This window comes from Sturnus vulgaris, chromosome 6 (genome assembly GCF_052056855.1).
Source record: "Sturnus vulgaris isolate bStuVul1 chromosome 6, bStuVul1.hap1, whole genome shotgun sequence".
Lineage (NCBI taxonomy): Eukaryota > Metazoa > Chordata > Aves > Passeriformes > Sturnidae > Sturnus > Sturnus vulgaris.
The window spans coordinates 21,238,144-21,253,948 of NC_142248.1; the positions used below are offsets into that span (position 1 = coordinate 21,238,144).

Sequence of the window (15,805 nt, forward strand, 5' to 3'; positions counted from 1 at the left end):
AGGATTAGGCAGTCAAATTCTAGGCCAGTTCTTTAGTTCAGTGATATATTGTTTTATTATTAGATTTGTATTATCACTCTTGGGTATAATTTATTGAAAGAGAAGGCTAAAAATGTGCCTTTCATGGGAAGCATTATATCCCTTTAACCTTAAAAGGTTGTATGAATTTGTAACTGAGTCAGTCTTTCCTAATATTTTTTTTCTTGTTTGTAAGAGTTCGCGTGCTGTTTTTATAATGTTTTCATTGATGTCAAGACCTTGGTATAAAAACAAGACTAGCAGTGTACTAATTTACCCCATGGTCTCCTGTGTCTTCCTTTGCCTCTCTCCTTGAGCAACTGGCATAGCTGCAGGACTGTTTACTCCACAGCTTATTTCTCCTTTATCTTTGATGTCCCAGGATGTCAAAGGCTGTGAATTTAATATTGATTTTATAAAGTACTTTTACTGTAACATGTCAGTTAGGATTAGCTTCAACCTCGAGGAAGCTCAGGCAGTGAGCTGGATTTGCACGCAATGTGGCTCTCCAGCTCTCAGACTCTTTTCCCGAGCGAATGCTTTATTTATAAGAGTGACAGTGTGCTGTGAAAGCAGGGATAGCACACAGCCCCCAGCTATCTCTGTGTCTTGTATACACAACGTCAGTGCCCTGTGTATACATTAGGCTTGAAAATGTAAGTGGATCAGAGAGACGTATCATTTGCTGGTATGTAAACAGACAGATGAGTTTATAGATCGCATTAAACCCCAGTGGCTGTAACTAGTGGAAGAGACTTCCTGGAGTCCCATCCCCCATCTCACTCCTCCTTGCTCCTCATACCATCAACACCAACACCAGGACTCAAATCCTTTAGTGAGCAAATAAAGGCATCTTTCCAAAGGAGGAATCACAGCTGAAGAATATTCTTGCTTGATCTTTTTCCCTTAACCTTTTATTGCTCCTTTGAAATGACAGGTGCTGCTGATGGAGTATATTAATTTACAGATTAATCTGCAAAGACTTTTCATAACTCAGTATTGATCCTCACTAAGTCCCAACAAAGGTGAAGAGTTTGTCTTGATATTGTCCTTTTTTTCTCCTTTTACTTTATGCTTTTGAGAAAGGACAAAATTGCACTTGCCATATTTTGTATCTAAAACTGAGAGGTGAGGTTTCCTTAAAGACTGATAGTGCTGAAGCTTGTAATTACACTCTCAAGGGAATGGTCACCAGTTTTCTTGTGTGTTGAGCAAATCATGCCAACTGATTACACACTCTTAATGAAAGATTAACTATTTAATGCATTAGCTTTTTGTGAGCACATGGAACAGCTGTGCACTTGGGCTATATCTGCCCCATTCATAGCATGTTTGATTTCTCATCACTCCCCAGTTGCTCTGATCTTGCCTTCCTCCTCAGCTGGGACTTGAGTTAGCTTAGGTCTTCTGAGCATTTTGAAAATATTTATTGTTTGGTTCATTAATTATTCCAAAAGCCTTGACTTTGATGCCTATTTACACTTATGGTAACATATAAATAATAAAGAAGTTATTATTCTTGATATAGAGCATATATGGCTGCTTATAAAACATCATTCAAGTAGCTGCATTATCATCCTTTCTCATTTACTTTGTTCATCTGCCTAGGTATATATGACAGTTTGACGTTTGTTTTAAGCCATTTTCATAAAATATATGTCATTCCAGTGTAAAATCTGTGAGAGTTCATATACAATACTGCTGAGCTTTAGAAACTGAAGAAAGAAAGGGTGATTGCTACAAAGCAACATCCGTGATTTCAGTTGTTGCAGGGAAGAAATTTGAAACATAAAACTGAAAGTAACTTTCCTGTGCATGCAGGTATGCACATATATACACTTCCTGTTTGTACTTTGGTGAAATCAAGCAAACATGACTTAGGATAATAGACAAGGTCAATTTTTTTGCATAATTATTTGCATAAGTATTCATAAAATGATAACAGGCTCAAAATCTGCAAATTAGACTCCAAAAATAGTATTTCAAGACTTAGATATTCCTTTGGTATCCATCCTCCTACTTCTTAACCATGAGAGAGACACTGTGTGGAAATAGCCCCAGTAAATGGTTTATCTATTTCTCACTAAGATAAAAAGACAACAGGATTCCCAATGTTATGTTCAAGTGAAAATTTCCACACTAGATACCAGTGCACAGAATTTTGGACATATGTCAACTAAATAATCAAAGGAAGTCTAAAGCATTTTGAGTGCAACCTGTCACTACTGCCATCGTTACAGTCAGTCCATAAATATTTGATATACCTGAGAACATCACCTCTTCTGTTTTCTTTGCATTAGGTACACAATGTATCCTCTCCAGTTTATTTAGAACTCAGATATTAATTTTTCTCTCTCTACATAATATGATGCGCTACTTTATTCAGAAGATATAGGTAGTAAGAAAATTGCTAATTTATATTACCTTCAGAACATGGGTATGTGCTAATTAAATAATGTCAGCTTGTCTATTTGTAGAAAAAAATCAGTTAGCTAATTATTCATTCCGTTTTTATGGAATTCATGCATACATGGTGTGATGAAATATCAGTGAGGATTAGTTTTGAAACTCAATGAAAAACAGTGAAATTTGAAACTTTGTAATTAATTTTTGTATTACTAAAAGTTTTAAAGCAATAATATAATACAAAATTCAGTATGCTAAAACTGACAGTTTTGTAGCCAAATAAACATCTGAATGACAAAACTGTTCAAAAGATACACTTCAGAATTTGCACACAACTCGTTATATCAAAGTTCCTTCATACACAAGTTTTCCCTGAACAGTGCATTGACTACAACACATCCGAAAAGCTGGACTTTGGAGATGTCTCATTCCACAGAAATAATCCATGCATACATGCAAATCCATTCACAGAATATTTCTTATTACTATTATTCAGGTATATGTATTATTTCAAGGAAGCATATACTCTAGGGATTTTTAACAAACTTGATTTTCATGGCTGGTTGTGGGTGTCTTCTTATATTTTGTATGCTAAAGACACATGTAGAAACAAAAAAAAACTTCATGTATTGAAGCCAAGCAGTCAAATGTGACTCTTCTGCCACAGACAACCAAAGACTGACAAAGCTCTTACTGGGCTTCTAGGGGGTTGTGTGCAAAGTTTCCAAAAATGTGTTAAATTAATTGATTAGCACGTTTATAACGTATGTAAATGCTACTGCTGCTTCATCATACAGCTGCTGGAGGGACAGAAAGTTTAATACTTCCTAATATCACCCAAAGACTCTATGGTGTCATCAAGAATTGAATGAAGGTCTCCTGAACCTACATTCACTTCAAACCGATTTGCTTTCATCCAATAATCCCTGAGTGCCAGAGGCTATTGCAGGGTGGCCTAAATTAAAGGAACCCTGAGGTAGTGTTAATTTGTGCCATAAGGTCAAAATAGTCTCTATTAACCCGAGGGCTTTGTTAGCACAATAGTGGCATAGTCACTCTTGCTATTTTTTTCTTGTTGCTCAACTGAGCACAGCCTTGACAGTTCTTAAGACTAGATCTTGACTTGAACAATTTATACTAGCCATTAAAAAGACCTGAACAATTTATACTAGCAAAGTTCAGGCTAAGGCTACTAATGAATTGTTTATACTTCGGGCTGTGTGGCAAAAATACTGTAAAAATAGCTTGTTTCTAGAATATTATTGAATATCTACATTTTTAATAGAAGTAACTTAAAAGAAAGTACATCAAACCACTGGCTAGTCACCATTCTTTTCTTTATTTTTTTTCTCAAGAACAGAACTTTCAGAATATTGATAGGAATGTGAGTGCACATAAACAGTATATAATGAGGTGTATCAGCACAATTAATTTGAATAGCTGTTCAAAAATTTAACAAAGGCTAACAAAGAGTCTTTTGAAGTATTTGACCAGCTTCTCCTAGATATACTTCAATAATACACATGTCGATGCATTTCAGCATTTATATCAGGTTATATATATATGCATTTTCTCATTAAACTATGAAGTGGATTTGTCACATTTGCCATGCTATTGTCTTTATTCATTAGCAAAGATAAATTTAAACACAATGATTGCCTCAAAATTGCTATAGCTATACAGTTCAGTTGCAATTCTGTCTTCATCGTTTGGGGCAAATCTTGCGTGTCAGGTCTGACTTTGGCATTTGTACTGCTTAAAAGACATTGGTGGATGGATGAGAAGGAAAGCTAGGATCTGATAGGCAAACAAACTATCTCTGTTCTTCACAAAGAGAAAACAAACATCTTTCCTAATGTTTCAGGGAATTAAATTTTAAAATGTGGCTGTAAAACCATTGTTGTGTTTTGTAAATCTAGTGTATTAAAACAAGCTACAAAAAATTTTATCTTGTATGGATCAAGTATATGTATTCATGTTGACTATCTCAATTTCAAGAATAACTCCTAGGGTTACATCCTGCTTTCATCCCAAGCCTGTTGGGAAATCATCAGTTTATGGAGATTTTGCTTTTTGTGTTGGGACTTGCTGTTACTGCAATCAGAACATCTATAGATTTAAATTTTCCCTGCTGCTTCTCAGAGCCACTCATACAAGCTACCATTTCTCTTTCTTCACTATATTTCTGTTTCTGTGGATTTTAAATTCTGTATTTATTCCTTTATTTTAATGTATTTTCTGTTTGCAATTGTATGCTTCAATTTTACAATTTAATTTGTATGTTCATTCTTGGAGGGAATTTGTTTTACCAGCTAGGAAGATGATAGGATCGACAATATTCCAGTGTATTTTAACTGCATCTCCATTTTGTATTTTGCATGAAACTTCTTTCTAGAACTGACACTTTAGTCAGGACAGAACATGCAGGACAAGTACTTAGGCCACAGTGGAGTGAACAGCTGCTCACATAATGATTACTGATGGAAGGGAATATGGTACAGAGGCCTCAAAATTGGGGCCACTAGCTCTAATAAAACAAGGAATGTTTTAGGAGGGTTGGTTTTTAGTTGGGTTACATTTCAAGTTCAGCTATACATGCATCCTTTGTCACTGGAGAAAGCACTCTATTAAACTGTGACCACGGTCAACAGATTTCTACTGACCAGCAACTTGAGGGAATGCCCTTTCAGCACAAAGCCAGCCATCAAAATACTGGTTATATGTGCTGGAATCTTTACTGCCTAAGATTCTGCATTACTTTGTAACAAGAATTTGTTAAAACTTATATGTTATGTTAGGCTATACTTGTTCTTATGTAAGCAGAAGACAGAGGATGATTCTAGACCTTTCCAATTATCATTCCTCCATTTCTTGATCCATCCATCTATTGCTACCACCATATCTTCATATTTTGCCCCTTAGACATTTGTTCTCCCTAAATGCATCAGCAGTGAGAGACGAGAGACTTTAAATTTGTACGTCCTCATTGGGGCCTGCTTCAGAGGGATTGCTAGAATTTGTAAAAACAGGATAAAAACCTTTTTTCATGAAAGACTAATATCTAAATAAGAAGTAAGATAAGAGAGATATCAAAACACACCTGAAAATGTAGATAAGGCATTCATTTTAGATCCCATTGAATCCCTCAACTGTTTTCTACTCCAGTCTTCTTGCTTTGTGTACTGTGCTAAAATTAACTGCATCCTTGAAAGCCTTATTAAATGTCATTGGATATATTCAAGCATTTACATGTTTTGATGTTTTGCCTTGTTTTGAGTGATGTAACTTAATCAGCAGTCATGTAGCAACATCGAAGACAAATACAATAATAGCCTTGTGTTCTTTTTTCATTAAAGTGGAGCTCACACTGCCTTCCATTGCACTTTTATTCACTTTATTTTTTACAAACAAGAACAGAAGTACATTTTTTATTAGCAATTAAATAATGTGTGTAATAATTTCAAGATGCTTTCATCAAATTCCATATGATTATGATAAATGTTCATATATTCAGTTTGGAGTCTCTCCTATTCATGTCATGTTGTATTTTTCAGGACTTGGAAGGCTAAACCCATGATCTAGCTTAAAGCTGCAGGTTAGGATTATAGCCAAAAACATGATGAACCAGGAAATACATTACCGAGTGTTGTGAGAATGTCTCTTTTAATACCTTGAAAAATAAATCAAACATGCTACTTTCATTTTCAGAAATCAATTGTAAAACGTTGTATACCAACCAGAATTTTCAGTGTTGAGGCCATTATATTTTTCTAAGAAAACTCATAATTTCCTGTTCAGAAATCCAGTTGCTTCTTCCACCATCTCCATCCAGGCTTTTTCAGTTGAACGGGTATTTCAGCCGTAGCCCTTGGAATTACCAATAAAGAAATATTATGCAGCTTTTCCATACATATCTGTAACTCATTAATAGAATCAGAACACCAGGTTGGAAGGCACATCAAGGATCATCTGGTCCAACCTTTCTTGACAAAACTGCAGTGTAGACGAGATAGCCCAACATCTTGCCCAGGCAAATTTTAAAACTGTCCAATGCTGGGGAATCCATCACTTCCTTGGGGAGATTATTCCAATGACTGATTTTTCTCATAGTGAAAAATTTTACTTGTGTCAAATTGAAATCTTCCTAGGAGTAACTTGCCTTGACTTTTCCATGTAACTCCTTGTAAAAAAAATTAATCTGTCTTCTTTTTAACCACCTCTTAAATACTGAAACATGGTGATAAACTCTTCCCTATGCCTCTTCTCAAGGCTAAACAACCCCACTTCTCTCAGCTTTTTCCTCATATGATAGACTCCTCATCTTTCTGGCCCTTCTCCTGACCATCTCCAGCCAGTCCACATCTTTTTTGTATAGCAGGGATCAAAACTGAACACTGTATTCCAAATGTGGCCTGAAAATCACTGAGCAGAGGGGGATAACTACTTCTTTATCTCTGATGATGATGTCCTTGCTGATTCAGCAAGGCCCAGCAGCCCAGCATCCTGTTGGCTTTCTTTTATACAGCAGCTCACTGTTCACTCGTACTGAATTTGTTGTCCACCAGAACACTGAACATTTTTCACTGACCTGCTACCCAGACCAGTAGATCCCAGTCTGTGCTGCACTCCTGGATTATGTTTCCCCAGGTGTAAGAACTTACATTTGTCTTTGTTGAACTTCATAAAATTCTTCTTAGTTTTCTCAAAGTCTATTCATTCTTATCAGTCTCTTTTGCAGTGAAATAAGGCTGAATTATAAAAGCTTGTTTTGAATTTACTGATTTGATGAATGAATGGCATGTTTTACTTACTGCTGCAGTTTGCTAAATATGTTTGAGGGTCACTGCACTTTTTTATTGTTTTTTCCAATATCTACTGTATAGGTATTCATTCTTGGTAGGCATGTATTTCTCAGGAGCAGAAAACTATATTCTGTTTTTATAATCTTTGTACCTGACAGAACTTGATTTCTTTAAAGATCAAAGTTTTACATTTGACAGAAAATGCTTGTATTTACTTATCACAAATTGTCATAATATAAGAGAAAATTAAGCAGAAGGACAAATGTTAATTCAAGCAGCTGGTGTCTTGTATTTTGAGTGAAAGAAGTGAAATTTTCTTTAATATTTTGAAGTATTCTTATCATTTTTCAATATTATCTTATGTTCAGGCATAGTAATGAGAAACTCCTCTGTGGAGTTAAATACTTCCATTAAAACACAGTTAAGTAGTTCATGTGCTGTAAAATACTATGATTATGCAAATAAACAACATGGATGAAATAGAAGTTTGGCAAATGTTAGTGCATACAAGATCTGCAAGTTGTAGGTATAAATAAAGCATCACAGCAGTGATAATAAGTGCAATTCCATGAGCAGAAATGATAGACCTGGAATAGAAATGGAATAGAATGGAAATTCTATTATTTTTCCTAGCAGTGTGTTTCTTACACTTTTCTATACCATAACTGTAGAAGAAAACCAGAACCACCACTTTATTTCTGTACAAAACACAAGCAGAAAGAGGGCTGACATTCAGCCACTAGAGTGGAGAGTACAGACAAGTGAGTGCACTTAAGGAGAAAGACTGCTTAGAACAACAATTCAAATAGAGGATAGATTTGTGAAAATTTCAGATTCAGGGTTTCAGCTCAGCTGATCTCTATCCTTGTAGTAGATCTGAAATACAGAATCACATATTTGGAGCTCAGATAAATTTCAATTATGTATGGATATGAATCATCCACATATTTTTACGAGGGGGGTAATGAGTTATGTAATACTGAGTTTTCTGAAATGTATGGGATATTTGCTTTGGGTGGTGATCACAGAACCTCACAAATAGCTGAGATACAGTCTTTCTTTTCATCCTGAGATAATCCGTAAATGCCTGGTGAGGATAGGGTTAACTTGTCCTCCATGAGTTGAACAGATAATAGCAGCTGCCTGCCCTCAATGTAAGGAGTGCTGGGGAGGCCAGCAGTGCAAGAAAGAAATACAGCTTGGCTCAGATGGCAAGTTACTTGCTCTGAAAGGGATTTTAACAGGAGTGATCTCTAAGAAGCCTTTCATACTGGCATACAATCGGACTTGGTTCTAAGAGAAAGGCAGACTAAGAGAAGTCTTAACCTCTACTTCCTAACCTTAAGAGCTACTTCTGCTGTTTTCCATTCGTTTCTTGATACATATGTTTCTTGATACGTGGAATCCCTTTTCACCTGAAACCCCTAAAGATAATCTGTTGAAAAGAGGATGTCTACAGACATGTCTATAGACAATGTTGTGTTCTTGTGTTCTTGTTATGCCTCAGTGTGAACTAATAATATGAAAAGTAACAGATCAATTGGAAAATATACAAAATTTAAGTTCCTTAATAATAGTACTGTGTTAAATCACTGAGTGATGAAACAGTTTTGAAGAAGTATTTCTTACCCACTTTTTGAACTATAACGCCACATTAATACTTGCAATTATAATTATGTTCTCTGCTTCATGTGCACTGAGTAAACAGTCTTTTTTGTCTTAAAAATATGAACTGAACCCTGGCTGTTATGCTCAGGAAAATATATATTTTGTTTTCCTTTTCAGGATGACAAGTAATCAGTCTTGCACATCCAAAGTAAAATAATATCGTATATACCTCTTGTTCAACCTGATAACTGTGATAACACACATCTTTCCTGTTGAAACTTTATGCATACTTTGTCAGTGACAGATGCAAATGTCTTTGATTATACTCAAAAGATTTTTAATATTAGCACATAACTTATTAAGAATTCCTTTTTAAAACAGTTTCTTTTAATGCTCTGTATTTATACATCAGTAAAACTTAACATGTAAAGTTAAGTCTTTTTTCTGTGTTTTCAATCAAAATTCAACATGTAAGATTCATAGACTCTAATGCTTAAGACTGTAGGCATTATATTGAGGTGACTACAGTTTCTTCTGCATATAAGCTGTTTTTAAGGATTTACAAAGTTCACAGCCTTTAAGCTGCAGGATGAATTCTGCCCTTGGAGGCGTGTGTTGAATTCTTGAATTCAATGTGAGTCCTATGTGAATGACTCAGGGCAGGAAATGGCCTTTAAAAAGGACTGATTTGCCTTTTAACAATTCATTCACAACAAACAGAGGCTTTAATCAGTCTCCTGACTAATTTGCTGTTCAAGCAAACCCAAGCGAACCTCTGACATTAAGTTTGGAGAGATGATTAATCTTCAATATAAACTGGAAGGGGAAACAAGCTCTTCCCTGTATCGTGCCCTCTGCTACAGATATTCCTCTCACAGCCTTTCAGGTGATGAGGCTCTGCCCCATATTCGGCAGCACGATAGAAGCAGTCTGGGCTGGTTGGACACAAATGCACACCACTATTGCATAAATGCCTTGTGATTCTTTTCTTCATCTTTTTTTTTGCAGGGATGTTTGAAATGGGAACAAATAGACAATGGCCTCTCCACCCCAAAACTTCCAATATATAAATATATTTAAATATATAAATATAAATATATATAATATTCCATTTATGGAAATTGCTTTTGCAGTAAGATGAGTATACTGAATGGGTTAACCAGAAAAAAAGAACTGCCTTATAATACCTGCCATCTATGATTATTATAATCTTGCAGACAAATATAATTACAGTGTGTGATGTCTGTTTATGTCTGTGAAAGCTTTGATTGTGTTCTCTTGTCTGCATTACACTGCAAAACAGCATAAACATTTATATTGTATAGTAACTCTAATCCAGTGCTAATGCCCTGAGCTATGGGTGTCACTTCAAATTGCCAAGATTTGTGTGATACTTATATCTGCCTTTTTCAGGTGAATTTGACCCTAGTACAATTAGTGTTATACTTATTTGTAGAATCTAGAGACTATTAATAGGCTGCAGAGAGGAGTGAAATTACTTACATAGGAGCACATATTATAAAATCATAATTACTCCAGAGTTTCAGTATCTCCTACAGAAATTAAGAGACTGGCTGTAGTAACTTTGTAATGATTGAAATATTAATATAGGACCTCTCAAATTTTAGAGACAGTGTAGATTTTACAGAACAGGTTATATAAAAATTCATCATAACATTTTACTAATGTGCACACTGTATTTAAAATAAAAGCTCTTACGTTGCACAGACTACACCTCTATTCTGACTGACAAAAGTGAACACAGGATTTGTATGCAGCTAATGCCATCTCTCAGCTTGAAATGAAGTGGAACCTTTGGTCTGGAGATAGCCAGTTCAAGAGTGTTGTGGTTTAACCCCACCAGGAACCAGATCCCAAGCAGCTACTCACTCACTCCCCCAACCAGTGGGATTGGAGAGAAAAATTAAAAGGGTAAAACCTAGAAAACTCAGGTTGAGTTAAAGACCAATTAACAGGGGAAGCAAAAGGTGCACACACAAAAAGCAAAAGCAGAACAAGGAATTAATTCCCCAATTCCCATAGGCAGGCAGCCATCTCTGGGAGAACAGGGCCCCATCACATGTAACAATGACTTGGGAAGACAAACACAGCCACTCCAAAAGTCCACCTCTTCCTGCTTCTTCCCTCCAGTTTATATACTGAGCATCATGTCACATGGTCTGGAATATCCCTTTGGTCACTTGGGATCACCTGTCCTCGCTGTATCTCCTTCCAGCCTTCCAGGCACCCCCAACTTCCTCTCCAGCCTGGCAGTAGAAAAAGCAGAAAAGTGGCTCTGTGTAAGCCCTGCACAGCAATAACAAATACATCTCTATATTATTATCACAGTATTCAGTACAAATCCAAAACACAGCCTCATACTAGCAAACATGAAGAAAATTAACTCTATGTCAGCCAAAACCAGGACAATAGCTATACACTGATAGAGAGGTAATAAGGAGACTTTACAATATATTCTCACACTATGTGATGCACATGTACAGACCATATAAAGTGTCACATCCTATTTGATAGGTATGTGAGGTCACTAAGGGAAATAATGACACAGTGTAAATGCTCACTTCAATGGGGCAACAAGCCACTCTCTGAACAGTGCCCAAATCTGCAAGATCTGTGGTTTCCCACTTCCTGGCTGCAATCAGGGAATGAGAAAGGATGAACTGGAGGAAGCTGGTGCCAGAGCCCCTTCATGGGGTTTTGGCTGCTTGGACTCAGGGCCAGCACTGACAGCAGCGCAGCTGTGCAGCCTGGATTCAGAGAGCTGTTTGAGGAGGAGCTGTGGGAAGCCTTAGCAGAGGCCATTCCCTTGCACTCAGGATCTGCATTTAATCTGGGCAATTGCCCTTGTTCCCTTTCTGGGATGCTCTGCATCCATGCGGGGGCCCAGACACATAGCTCCCTGATCTGAACCTGATCCACTGGCCAGCACTGCCTGGCCTGACCTTACACCTGTCTTAGTATTTCAGGACTTGCCTGCTGTCCAGCTCAGCTGACTGTCCCCAGGCCTGCTCTGCCCTCCTTGTTCAGGTATTGTGTGACTTGTTCATCAGGCCATTGTCTTGCTGCCCTTGGCCTGGCTCACCACCCCTGCAGAACAGCATCCTGCTGCTGCTCCTTCTCTCTCAGAACCCAATATGAATGACTGCTGCTGGAATAAGGAAACCATATGAAGAGGATAAGCTTGTTTAGGCTGTGTTCAGCTTCTGTGGAACACAGGGTTTCCTTTGTGATACACATTTCTTTTGTGTCATTACTACCATTAAAATTTTGCAGGTCCAGGAATGGAGAGGTTGGTAAGCAGTGCTTTAATAATCCTCAGGTAAAACTCTTTACTTTGACATCCTAATCTTCTCATATGTTTTTACTCCCATTTAAATATATTTATTTGAAATTAAATATATGAGATCAAACCTCTGAGTGCCAATGATATAGTGCAGTAGCAGTGAAGGTGCATTCTCTATATCTCATCATGCATGTAAATCAGAGCAAGTAACACTGACATAGCATGAACAATGTCTTGATTCTTTCTATAGAAGCTTAGCATAGAACTGCAGCAAGGCAAAATGAACATCCTCTTTCACACTGCTTATGTCCCAGTTTACTTTTAAATTAAAGCAAGCTTTGGCACAAACCTCAAGCACACTCTAAGTGTATGATTTTTTGTTTCTCATCATTTAGAATCCAATATCTAAGAATGTTTTAATGTTGTGGTTGGGGTTCTTGTTGAGGTGAAGCAGGTGAAGAAACAGAAAGGGCCTTGGCAGGGGTTTTACATAAATGTTTATTTCAGCCACGCGTGTGCACAGTCCGGGAGTTCAGAGGCAAAGGCAATACCGTCGGTCTGGGAGTCCAGGTTAGGTACGTGGGGGTTTTACAAGGCTGGGCTTAGGGCGTAGGGGCCAACAGGGAGCCAGGGTGGGAGTGACCAAAAGGCTGACAGACAGAGAGAGGGCAGGGGGCTGTCCTAAGGAACTGAGCAAGGGCTGTCCTGACCTGATAGAACAGGATTCGTTATCAAAAGGAGATAACGGAGAGGCTTCTCGTATCTTTCTAACTTGGAGTGCCTTTCAAGGTCTCTACATTTTAAGACAGGAGGAAATTGCCTACCTGGAAGTAAGACTACCATTTTGCCAAAAATAATGTTTCATTTATTTCTGCAGCCCTTATTTTTTTGCAATTTGTGAATTTCCTCTTTATCTAAAATTACATTGTGTTTCCATGAATGGCCTTTACATTTTTAGTATACCTATCATAATAAAAAGCTAAAACCAAAACTCAGATACAAATACTACAGCTAGTGTCATGAAGCACAATTTTAAAAGTTACAATCTAGTTTTCAGATCCTGCAAATTTCTAAGAAATACAGTAAATAGTTTTTATGCTCATATTGCTCTGTGTCTTTTGTGGACTTTGTAAATCAGTTTTATTCATCAATTAGGTGAATACAAACTCTCTAAATGTGATACTGGAACATGAAAGACACATTGAAATTTGTGTCATACTGATGAAGCCAAGTTTGCATTTTCCATGCAGCTTAGTCAGTCAGTAAATAAAATTAAATTTGAAAAATTTTTTGAAAGTAAGGAGTACCAAATCCAAGCATATAGATTTTTCTGATGCAGTTTTTCAAAATGTTCTTTCTAATTGAAACCAGGAATAACAGACATACGCAGTATAAATTAAAGAAGTATATTTGCATCTATTAATGAACCAAATACTTTGAAAATAATTTCATTTAACACTTGAAGACTGCAAAAGGGACGATGGTTCTTACCTAAGAACAGGACAGTTCTTTTCTTGGTTTCTAAATCCCCAGAATATGCTCAATAACACAGTAAGAGAACAGAATACTGGTGTGCTGTTTCAAAACACTGCAAGTTCTACATTTTCTAGATGGTAACAGCAGATTGTTTACGCATGCTTGTTATGCATGCACCTGAATTCCTTTGTAGTTAGCACGCTGGTGTTGCAGCATAGGAGAAATAATTAGAACAAAAGCTACCTAAATGTTCAAGATGCCTTTCAATCAAGATCAATCAAGATTCTCCTCTCTGGCTCTGTGCATATACTTATGTGCCTGTATGGAGAGATCCAGAGGATCACAGCTGTTTGGGGGTTTTTTTTAATATTAGTTGTACATTACCTGGAAACACATTCTAGTATGTGGGTTCTCACTCTATCTATATTGCTTGTTAGAAAGTTTTATTGCAACTGTTCTGCCAAGTACAAGTAGGTCCACCTTGAAAAAGATGTAATTAATAATGAGTCTTAATGTATGCTCCATTTGAACGCTTAACAACAATATTTCATTTTTTAATGCAATACAGTAGTGTGAACCTTTGACCATGAAAGAACACAGAATATGTTACTTGACAGCAAAAACATGTAGCAACATAGTTATGCCTTTCTCCACATCTGGAATGATTAATTCTTTTCTACTCTTACTTTATGATACTTAGACAAAAATGCATATTGATTTTAAAGTTTCATCCACTGGTGCTTTAGCATTAAATCATACAAAAGCTCACCTTTCTACAAATCTTAGAAAGATTTGTCTGAGTGTCCAAGGGGAATAATTTTTTCATTAAAAGAAAAGCAAGGTGATTTTCTGTTGTTACTGTGTAAAAGTCACTAGCATAACAAAGAACAAATGAGGACAGATCAATCATCAGTACCAAAAAATAGAACTTCATTAATAATAGAGAAAAAAACTTCATTTAAAGTAAATGTTTGGCTTGTTAATGTGAAGCTGACCTAGCATTTTTTATTCCTGAGTCATACATAGAAATGCTGCTGTGCAGTGGACTGTTAAGAGCTTGGAAGTTTGACCATTTTGCAGATTTATGGAATCCCTGTAGGATTTTCTTTCTAAATATAAACTATATGCTATACTCACAGGCAGAGTCTTAAAACAACATTAATGCTCTGATATCAGCATCGCCAAGAAAGCGCTGATACTTTGTTGTTGCTAGGCAAGTCTCTAATTTCAAAACTTGAATAAAATCTCAAACTGCCTGTACCAAACACTTTGAAAATGACCCACAAAAGTATCATAAATTAATTAATAGTTTTTTAAGTTATTTTTAATCACTTTAACAGTGACTGAATATAGAGAGTGCATAAAGGAAAAGCCATTTGCTTGTGGATAGCCTTGAATATAAAGGTGATATTGTAATTGGCTACAGGTTTAGCTTTTCCATCATCACCCTCACACATGAAGGTCTTCAGTGTCTGTCAAAACAATAGCCATTCTACTGACAGTTCCCTGTATCTTCAGTCTGCTGTAACTCTGCAGAAACAATTGTGAAGAAAAAAATCATTCTGTGAATTGTGAACCAACTGTAGATTACATATAGGATATCATTGATAACATATGTCTGTTATTTATTATATTTATTTTCAGCAGAATTGCATCTGGTTTCCATTTGCAAGACAGAGGCATGCTTGTGAATATATCTGGTAATATTTTTTCCTTCATTAGCTTGGGATTTGAAATAGACGATATACTGATGCAGAATACTTTATTTCATCAGCTTTTGTACTGGAAAGACATAAAGTGATATTTTAAGTGAAATGTTCATTGTGATTTGGGGGGAAGTCAGAAGAGGGACAGTGGAATACTTTAGCAGAGTGTCCATGAGTAATGACACTGTTTACAGCCCCCCATGAGTTACACAAACATCAAGTCCCATCTCTGGAGACCAGCAGATCCCACTGCTTTCTGGTTGTTCTCTGGACCAGGTTAAAGTCCCCTGCTCCCTCCAGCAGTCAGCTCCCGTGGTCTCCCCATCAGACAAGCAGGCAGACATGCACACACATGGTTCTCTGGCCTTGCAGGTTAGTCTGGGGTGATCTTTGCTACTGCTCACACACTTGCTCAGTGGCTGCACATCCTCCAGCCACTGGCCCCACAGGCACACAGACCCTCCAACCCACGGTCTGGCTCCTGT

General features: G+C 36.9%; 1 long non-coding RNA gene across 2 annotated transcripts in view; it reads right to left on the reverse strand.

Moving 5' to 3' along the window:
- Positions 1-3,624: 3,624 nt before the first annotated feature.
- LOC148223356 (uncharacterized) overlaps positions 3,625-15,805 on the reverse strand; it is a 41,306-nt gene continuing 29,125 nt past the window's right edge. For both annotated transcript variants that reach the window (XR_015804593.1, XR_015804592.1), the window contains 2 exons: positions 11,046-11,141; positions 3,625-6,291 (listed from right to left, as the gene is read on the reverse strand). This is a non-coding gene — a long non-coding RNA (uncharacterized LOC148223356). The remainder of the gene's footprint in view (positions 6,292-11,045; positions 11,142-15,805) is intronic.